The sequence below is a fragment of the Marmota marmota genome, unplaced genomic scaffold (genome assembly GCF_001458135.2).
Source record: "Marmota marmota marmota unplaced genomic scaffold, marMar, whole genome shotgun sequence".
Lineage (NCBI taxonomy): Eukaryota > Metazoa > Chordata > Mammalia > Rodentia > Sciuridae > Marmota > Marmota marmota.
In genome coordinates, this window is record NW_025999900.1 from 64,103,195 (window position 1) to 64,113,389 (window position 10,195).

The following is a 10,195-nucleotide window of genomic DNA, read 5'->3' on the forward strand; positions in this document are numbered from 1 at the left end:
GCTCTGCCCCTCAGCAGGCCGCTGGGCCTGCTCTGTGGGTGGTCACAGTTCCCTCTACCTTGCCGGCGCGGGGGGAGGGGGCGGCTCTGCCTCTCAGCAGGCCGCTGCTCCTCTTCTGCAGGTGGGTCACAGGCCCGCCTACCTTGCAGGAGTGATTGGAAGCTCTGTCCCGCCGCGGGCCACTGGGCCTTTTCTGTCGGTGGTCACAGTTCCGCCTACCTGGCAGGCGCGGGGGGTGCGGGGCGGCTCTGCCCCTCAGCAGGCCGCTGGGCCTGCTCTGTGGGTGGTCACAGTTCCCTCTACCTTGCCGGCGCAGGGGGAGGGGGCGGCTCTCTTTTATTTGTTTTAATGAGTTATATATGACAGTAGAATGCATTTATGCACTTTGATATATCATACATAGATGGAATATAATTTCTCTGAGTGCACATGTAGCAGAATCACATTGGTCATGCAGTCACATATATACATACAGTAGTAATGTCTGTTTCATTCTACTATCTTTCTATCCCCACATTTCCTGCTCTCCCCTCCCATCACTTCCCTCTACCTAATCTAAGGTAACACTATTCTTCCTTAGTGCTCCCCGCCTTATTGTGAAGGTTTTCTCTAATATGTGAAATTAATATGCATATTAGAGAAAACATTTGGCCTTTGGTTTTTGGGATTGGCTTATTTCGCTTAGCATGATATTCTCCAACTCCCACCATTTACTGGCAAATGCCATAATTTCACTCTTCTTTAAAGCTGAGTAACATTCCATTGAGTATATGTACCATATTTTCTTTATCCATTCATCTATTGAAGGTATCTAGGTTGCTTCCACAGTTTAGCTATTGTGAATTGAGCTACTATAAACATTGATGTGGCTGTGTCCCTGTAGTATGCTGATTTTAAGTCCTTTGGGTATAGACTGAGGAGTGGGATAGCTGGGTCAAATGGTGGTTCCATTCTAAATTTTCTAAGGAATCTCCATACTGCTTTCCAGATAGGTTGCACCAATTTGCAGTCTCACCAGCAGTGTAAGAATGTGCCTTTCTCCCTACGTCCTCACCAACATTTATTGTTTTCTGTATAACTGCCTTTCTGAATGGCATGAGGTGAAATATTAGAGTAGTTTTGATTTGCATATCTCTAATTACTAGAGATGTTGAAAATTTTTTCATATATTTGTTAATGTATATCTTCTTCTGTGAAGTGTCTGTTTAGCTCTTTAGCTCATTTATTGATTGGGTTGTTTGTTTTTTGGTGTTAAGTTTTTTGACTTCTTTATGTTCTAGATATTAGTGTTTTGTCTGATATGCATGCATCAAAAATTTGCTCCCCAAATTTAGGCTCTCTCTTCACCTCATTGATTGTTTCTTTTGATGAGAAGAACCTTTTTAGTTTGAATCCATCCATTTATTAATTCTTGATTTTGTTTCTTGTGCTTCAGGAGTCTTGTTAAGGAAGTTGGGCCTAATCCAATGTGATGAAGATTTGGGACTACTTTTTCCTCTATTAGGCACAGGGTTTCTGGTCTAATTCCTAAGTCCTTGATCCATTTTGAGTTTTGTGCATGGTGAGATATAAGGGTTTAGTTTCATTTTGCTGCATACGGATTTCTAGTTCTCCCAGCACCATTTGTTGAAGAAGCTATCTTTTTTACTATGTATGTTTTTGATGCCTTTGTCTAATATGAGATAACTGTATTTATGTGGGTTTGTCTCTGTCTTCTATTCTATACCATTGGTTAACAAGTCTATTTTGGTGCCAATACAATGCCATTTTTTAAGTATAGCTTTGTAGTGTAGTTTAAGGTTTGGTATTATATTGCCTCCTGCTTCACTCTTCTTTTTCCAAATGAATTTCATTATTGCTTTTTATATTTCTATGAGGAATGATGTTGTGATTTTAATTGGAATCACATTGAATCTGTATAGTGCTTCAGGTAGTATGGCCATTTTGACAATATTAATTTTTCCTATCCAAGGGTATGGGTGCTCTTTCCATCTTCTAATGTCTTCTTCAATTTCTTTCTTTAGTGTTCTGTAGTTTTTATTGTAGAGGTCTTTCACTTCTGTTGTTGATTCCTAAGTATTTTATTATTTTGAGGCTATTATAAATGAGGTAGTTTTCTTAATTTCTCTTTCAGAGAATTCATCACTGATGTTTAGAAATGCATTTGATATATAGTCATTAACTTTATATCCTGCTACTTTGCTGAATTCACTTATTAGTTCTCAAAGTTTTCTGGTGGAATTTTTTTTGGATCTTCTAAATATAGAATCATGTAACCTACAAATAGAATCATGTAACCTACAAATAGTGATAGTTTGAGTTCTTCTTTTCCTATTCATATCCCTTTAATTTCTTTTGTCTGTCTGATTGCTCTGGCTAGAATTTCAAGGGGTATGTTGAATAGAAGTGGTATAAGAGGGCATCCCTGTCTTGTTCTAGTTTTTAGAGAGACTGCTTCCAATTTTTCTCCATTTAGAATGATGTTGGCCTTGGGTTTAGCATAGATAGCTTTTATAATGTGAAGGCATGTTTCTACTATCCCTAGTTTTTCTAGTGTTTTAACATGAATGGGTGCTGTGTTTTGTCAAATGCTTTCTCTGCATCAATTGATATAATCATATGATTCTTATCTTTAAGTGTATTGATGTGATGAATTACATTTATTGATTTCTGTATGTTGAACCAAACTTGCATCCATGAAATGAACCCCACTTGATCATGGTGAACTATCTTTTAAGTATGTTTTTGTATGCAATTTTACAGAATTTATTGAGAATTTTTTGCATGAATATTCATCATGGATATTGGTCTAAATTTTCTTTTCTTGATGTGTCTTTGTGTGGTTTTGGTATCAGGATGATACTAGCTTCATAGAATGTGTTTGGAAGGGTTCCCTCCTTCTCTATTTCATGGAATAAATTTGAGGAGTATTGATATTAATTCTTATTTGAAGGTCTTATAGAACTCAGCTGTGAGTTCATCTGGTCCCAGGCTTTTTTTGGTTGGTAGGCTTTTGATGGTGTCTTCTATTTCCTTGCTTGAAATTGATATGTTTAAATTGTATATGTCCTCATGAATCAGTTTGGATATATCATATACCTCTAGAAATTTGTTAGCATCTTCAAGGTTTTCTATTTTACTGGAGCATAAATTTCCAAAATAGTTTCTAATTGCCTTCTGTATTCCAATAGTGTCTGTCATGTTATTTCCTTTTTCATCATGAATTTTAGTAATTTGAGTTCTCTCTCCTTCTTTTCATTAGGGTGTCTAAGGGTTTGTCAATTTTATTTTATTTTTTCAAAAATCCAGTTTTTTGTTTTGTTGATTTTTTGAATTGTTTCTTTTGTTTCAATCTCATTGATTTATGCCCTGATTTTAAATGTTTCCTGTCTTCCGGTTGTTTTTTTATCTAGGGCTTTGAGATGTAATGTGAGGTCATTTATTTATTGACTTTTTCTTTTTTTAATGAATGAGCTCAATGCATAAACTTTCCTTTTAGCACTACCTTCATAGTGTCCCAGAGATTTTGATAAGTTGTATCAGAGTTCTCATTTACCTATAACAAATTTTTTATCCCCTCCCTGATGTCTTCTGTTATTTATGCATCATTCAATAGCATATTTTTTGGCCTCCAGGTGTTGGAGGAGCTTCTATTTTTTATTTAATCATTGATTTCTAGTTACATTCCATTATGGTCAGATAGAATGCAGGGTAATGTCCCTATTTTTTTGTATTTGTTAAGACTTGATTTGTGGCATAACATGTGGTCTATTTTGGAGAAGGATCCATGTACTGCTAAGAAGAAAGTATATTCACTTGTTGATGGATGGAATATTCTATATTTGTCTGTTAAGTCTAAATTATTACTGTATTATTGAATTCTATAGTTTCTTTGTTTAGTTTTTGTTTGAAAGATCTATCCGGTGGTTGGAGAGGTGTATTAAAGTCACTCAGTATTACTGTGTTGTGGTCTGTTTCATTCTTGTAGTCGAGAGGGATTTGTTTGATATACATAAACGCCTCATGGTTTGTGGCATTGTTATGTGTTGTTGATGTATGAATCCCTTAAGAAGTATTAAATGTCCTTCTTTATCCCTTATGACTAACTTTGGTTTGAAGTCCACTTTGTCTGATATGAGGATGGAAACCCCTGCTTGTTTACATGGTCCATGTGAGTGGCATATTTTTTCCTACCCTTTTACCTTCAGTCTGTGGATGTCTTTTCCTGTGAGATAAATCTCTTGAAGGCAGCATATTTTTGGGTCCTTTTTTAAAATCCAATGTGCTAGTCTATGTCTTTTAATTGATGAGTTTAGGCCATTCAGATTCAGGGTTATTATTGAAATATGATTTGTATTCCCAGACATTTTCGTTTACTTTTGGTTCTTTACTTGACTTGGTTTCTCCTTTGATTGGCCTTTCCTTTCGTGTAGTTCCTCTCCTTGCTGATTTTTATTTCCTCCTCATGGAATATTGTGCTAAGAATACTCTGTAGTGCAGGCTTTCTCACTGTAAATTCTTTTAACTTTTATCATGAAAGGTTTTTATTTCATCATCAAATCTGAAGCTTAATTTTGCTGGATATAAGATTCTTAGTTGGCATCCATTTTCTTTCAGCACTTGGTATTTATTGTTCCAGAATCTCCAGCTCTGAGGATCTGGATTGAAAAATCTGCTGAGATCTGAATTGGTCTCTCCCTATATGTTATATGATTCTTCTCTCTTGCAGCCTTTAAGATTCTATCCTTATTCTGTATACTGGGCATTTTCATTATAATGTGCCTTGGTGTAGATCTGTTGTAATTTTGTACACTTGGTGTCCTGTAAGCCTCTTGTATTTGATTTTCCAATTCATTCTTTATGTTTGGGAAATTTTCTAATATTATCTCATTGAAGAGATTGTGCATTGCTTTGGTTTGAATCTCTATGTCTTCCTCTATCTCAATAACTCTTAGATTTGGTCTTTTGATGCTATCCTATAATTCTTGGATGTTCTGTTCACGGTTTCTTACCATCTTCACTGTGTGGTTGACTTTATTTTCAAGATTATGTATTTTGTCCTCATTATCTGATGTTCTGTATTCCAAGTTATCTAGTCTGTTGATGATGCTTTCTATTGCATTTTAAATTTGGTTTATTGTTTCCTTCATTTCAAGGATTGCTTTTTTTTCTTTTTTAGGAATCTCCATTCCTTTCTTTCTTTCTTGTTTTAAAAATATTTTTAGCTGTACTTTGACACAATATCTTTATTTATTTATTTTTGAGAGAGAGAGAGAGAGAGAGAGAGAGAGAGTTTTTTAATATTTATTTTTTAGTTTTCGGTGGTCACAACATCTTTATTTTATTTTTATGTGGTGCTGAGGATCAAACCCAGCACCCTGCGCATGCCAGGCGAGTGTGTTACCACTTGAGCCACATCCCCAGCCCCCTTTAGTTATTTTTATGTGATGCTGAGGATCAAACCCAGGCCTTAAACATGTGAGGTGTGTGCTCTACCACTGAGCTGTAGCCCCAGCCCCTTCAGCTCTTTTTTGAATTAATCTTTTGCTGCCTGTATTTGCTCCCTTATTTCTTTGTAGTGTGATCAATGGTTGCCTGTGTTTGCTCTCTTATATCTTTGTTGGATTGATCAATTTTTTCTTGTACTGTACTTCCTCACTTATGTCATTCTTTAATTCACAGAATATTTTAATTATGAACCTTCTGAACTCCTTCTCTGACATTTCATCAACTGTGCTGTCCATGGATTCTATTATTGTAGTATCATGGTTTGTTTGGGGAAATTTCTTCCTTTGGTTTTTTCCCCTCATATTGTCTGTGTATCTTCATTTCTAGCAGTGCAGATCTGAGGTATTACAGTTTCTACCCCATAAGCTAGTAGTGTCCCTATAGATTACCTATACCTCACCTTGGTGTTGGGCTTCCTGTCTCCAGTTGGAATCCCTCGATGGATGCTACTGCAACTAATGGTGGTGGCAGCAATAGCAGAGGTAACTCAAGATAGTGGTGGGGGTGTACTATACACCTATATACAGTCGTACTATAGAAAGAGGTTCCAGGGGATTAGGCTCCACAGGTGTAGATTGGGCTATGCTTTCTTTAAATTTAGATTCTCGCCCCATACTAAAACTAAATGTTCAAGGACATGAATTTAATGGGCTACTGGATACAGGTGCAGACCTTAGCATCATCTCTCATTAAGAATGGCCAAAACATTGGCCATTACAACAAGCCACTCAAACACCTCGAGGCCTAGGAGTGGCGACTAATCCCCATAGAAGTGCAATGGTATTAGATTGGAAGGATCCTGAAGGATGTGAAGGAACTATACAGCCATATGTATTGGATCATCTTCCTGTAAATTTATGAGAACGAGATGTTCTAGATCAATTAGGACTAACATTAACAAATAACATCAATTCAAATGCATCCACTATTATGGCTAGACAAGGTTTTAGGAAAGGAAAAAGATTAGGAGAACAAGAACAAGGTATAGTAGCACCAATACAAATAGATCAAGGAACAGGCAAACATGGATTGGATTTTCAGGAGGGGTCATTGAGACAATAAAAATTACTTGGAAATCAGAAAGACCAGTATGGGTTCCTCAGTGGCCCCTGACTAAAGAAAAGATACAAGCAGCCCATGACCTGGTCAAACAACAATTAGCAGAGGGACATATACAACCTTCTGTATCTCCCCATAATACTCCCATTTTTGTCATAAAAAAAAATCTGGTAAATGGAGATTATTTCAAGATTTAAGAGCCATTAATAATGAGATGGTTATTATGGGACCTGCTCAATCAGGGATTCCCCAATTGTCTGCTTTGCCAAAAACCTGGTATGTTTTAGTTATAGATATTAAAGATTGTTTTTTTTTTCCAATTTCAATTCATCCTGAGGATAGTCCACGTTTTGCATTTACTGTCCCTGCACTGAATCATGAAAGTCCTGATCAGAGATATGAATGGAAAGTACTCCCTCAAGGGATGGCTAACAGCCCAACTATGTGTCAAATTTATGTTAACAAAGCAGTCCAACCACTTGGAAATCAAAATCCTGAACTACAAATATTTCATTATATGGACGATATAAAGAAATATTATATTAGAACACAAAGATAAAAACACATTGCTAGAATGTTATGCCCACTTACAAACTTATTTAAAAATTATAATCTAGAAATAGCAATAGATAAAGTACAATTAAATTTTCCAATTAATTATTTAGGAGTTCTATTATCCTCAACCATGGTCCGTCCACCAAAAATTCAAATACTAGTAGATCAACTCAAATCACTTAACGGCTTTCAAAAGTTATTAGGAGACATAAATTGGATAAGGCCTTATCTAGGCATACCAACAGGAGAGTTGGGACCTTTATTTGATATCCTAAAAGGTCCATCAGATCCAAATTCACCATGTATCTTAACTCCTGAAGCAAGAAAGACATTAAAAATCATTGAAACATATATGGAAAATATGCATTTGGATAGAATTGATATGTTTGCCTTCATTATTTATTGTACTACCAACAAAAAATATTCCTACAGGAGTATTTTGGCAAGAAGGTCCATTATTATGGATACATTTATCTTATTCTCCTAACACTATTCTTACTAGGTATCTTGAGGCTGTAGGACAATTGATACTCAAAGGAATAAAAGCAGCAAAGGGAGTGTTCGGAATTTCTCCCAATAAAATTATTACTCCATATACTATGGATCAAATTGATGAGTTAGCTAATGAGTTAAATACTTGGGCAATAATCATGTGAAAATCTAATGTTTCATTTGATAACCACATACCATCTAATCCTTTGTTGTCTTTTTGGTCTTCACATCCTGTAGTTTTTCCAAAATGACAAGAAAAACACCTATCATGAATGCTCCAAATATATTCACTGATGGGTCAAATAATGGTACAGCAGCAGTAGTTACCCCTGATCAAACTTTTACATTTTTAGTACCCAAACAATCAGCTCAAAAGGTAGAGCTTAATGCAGTATTACAAGCTTTTGTGATGTTTAAAGATTCTGTATTTAATTTATTTTCCGATAGTCAGTATATAGTTAATGCTATAGTATCCCTTGAAGATGCTGGTAGGATTTCCCCTCCCTCTACTGTTTTTTCTTTGTTTTCTACTATACAAAGTCTAATATGGGACAGAAAAGATCCATTCTTTATAGGACATATCAGGGCACATACAGGATTGCCTGGAGCCCTTAGTTTGGGCAATGATTTAGCAGATAAAACTACACATGACATACATATTTTCTCTACACTAGAAGAAGCTACAAATTTTCATAAAAGGTTCCATGTCAATGCTAATACTTTATAAAAGCGTTTTAAAATAACTAAGGAACAAGCCAGACAAATAATAAAACAAAATTGTGTGACCTTTTACCACAAGTTAATCTTGGAGTCAATCCTAGAGGACTGATCCTAACCATATTTGGCAGATGGGCGTCACACACTTGCCAGAATTTGGAAAATTAAAATATTTGCATGTTACGGTTGACACTTCTTCCGGATTTTTGATAGGCTCCCTTCATGCCAGAGAAAAAACTAAAGATATTATAGGTCATTGCTTACAAAATTTTGCCACTGTGGGCGTTCCAAAACAGTTAAAAACAGATAATGCCCCTGGTTATGCTTCTATCTCTTTTAAACAATTTTGCTTATCATTTGGCATTACTCATATAATAGGAATCCCATACAATCCACAGGGACAAGGCATAGTTGAAAGATCTCATCAAACTTTTAAAATGTACTTATTAAAGCAAAAAGAGGGAATTGGGAAGGGGTATATATCCCTCAAAGATAAACTTAAAATAACCCTTTTTACTCTAAACTTTTAAAATTTGGATTCATCAGGGCTTAGTGCTGTGGAAAGGCATATGTGTCCAAAAAATGTACATAAGCCCAAGGTACTTTGGAAGGATATTCTAACAGGACAATGGAAAGGTCCTGACCCAGTGATTGTCTGGAGTTGGGGGTCTGTTTGTGTGTTTCCACAGGGAGAACAGCAGCCAATTTGGATTCCAGAGAGATTAACTAAAGCAATTTCTACAGACCAAAAAGAAGATGATTTGGTTTAAATACATAACAGATGATATCCAGAACTCCAGTTTGGCCATCCTTACATCTGCGACAGTGGTTCTTCCACACCTGGAGGCTAATGAAACCAGGATGCTTTTTTCAATATCTATTTTATTATTGCCCTTTCCCACATCATGAAGTTCTATTTTGTTTTTTGAGCTCATACAGACCTAGGTTAATGTTTTGCTGATCATTTCTATTTTTTGAATATGGAGTTTTTAAACATTGCAATGGAGATTTCACCTGTAAAAAGTTACAAGGCCTTTACTATTATGTTATGTGTTGTATGTATTATATTATGTGTGCACACTTGTGTTTTGTGTTGTATGTTTGTATGTGCGTATGTCCATATATCATATAAGACAAACCTCATGAAAAAATGGATCCAAATATAATTTTTTTTAATGCTGCAGTCTGGCTGGGCACAATTCATGAGCCACTTGTCAAACAGGAATGAACTTTATTTTTTGAATGCACGACGCACCACCCGAGCTCTCCAGGAATTCCCTGAGAGCCCAACTGCCACCACCGGCTCTTCTGGTGAGCATCTCAACTGGCACTCTTAGGTCCCTGCTCTGGGACCTAAGGGCAGATTGGCTGGATCGTGTGGGCAGAGCCAAAAGAGTCCCCCAATGAGCAGCTCCGTGGTCTGAAAGGGCGGGGAAACAGACCAATGAGCATCACTGCAGAGGAGCCAATCAGCTGGAAGTTTGCTGGGGCCGCTTCAGTTGCGGCTCTCAACAGTATTACAGTTTCTACCCTATAAGCTAGTAGTGTCTCTATAGATTACCTATACCTCACCTTGGTGTTGGGCTTCCTGTCTCCAGCTGGTGTCCCTCGATGGATGCTACTGCAACTAATGGTGGTGGCAGCAATAGCAGAGGTAACTCAAGATAGCGGTGGGGGTGTCCCAAGATGGATGCAACCACTTTCAGAAAGGGTGGGGCTGGAAGGGTGTCCTCTACAATGGCTTTGGATGCCTGTCAGAGATGCAGCTTTCTTTCTAGGCCCTGTCTGTTGTTCAAGGTGGAGGCTACTGCATGGGGAGGTTATGGTGATGGCTGCAGTCTTTCAAGATGGAGGTGGGCTAGGC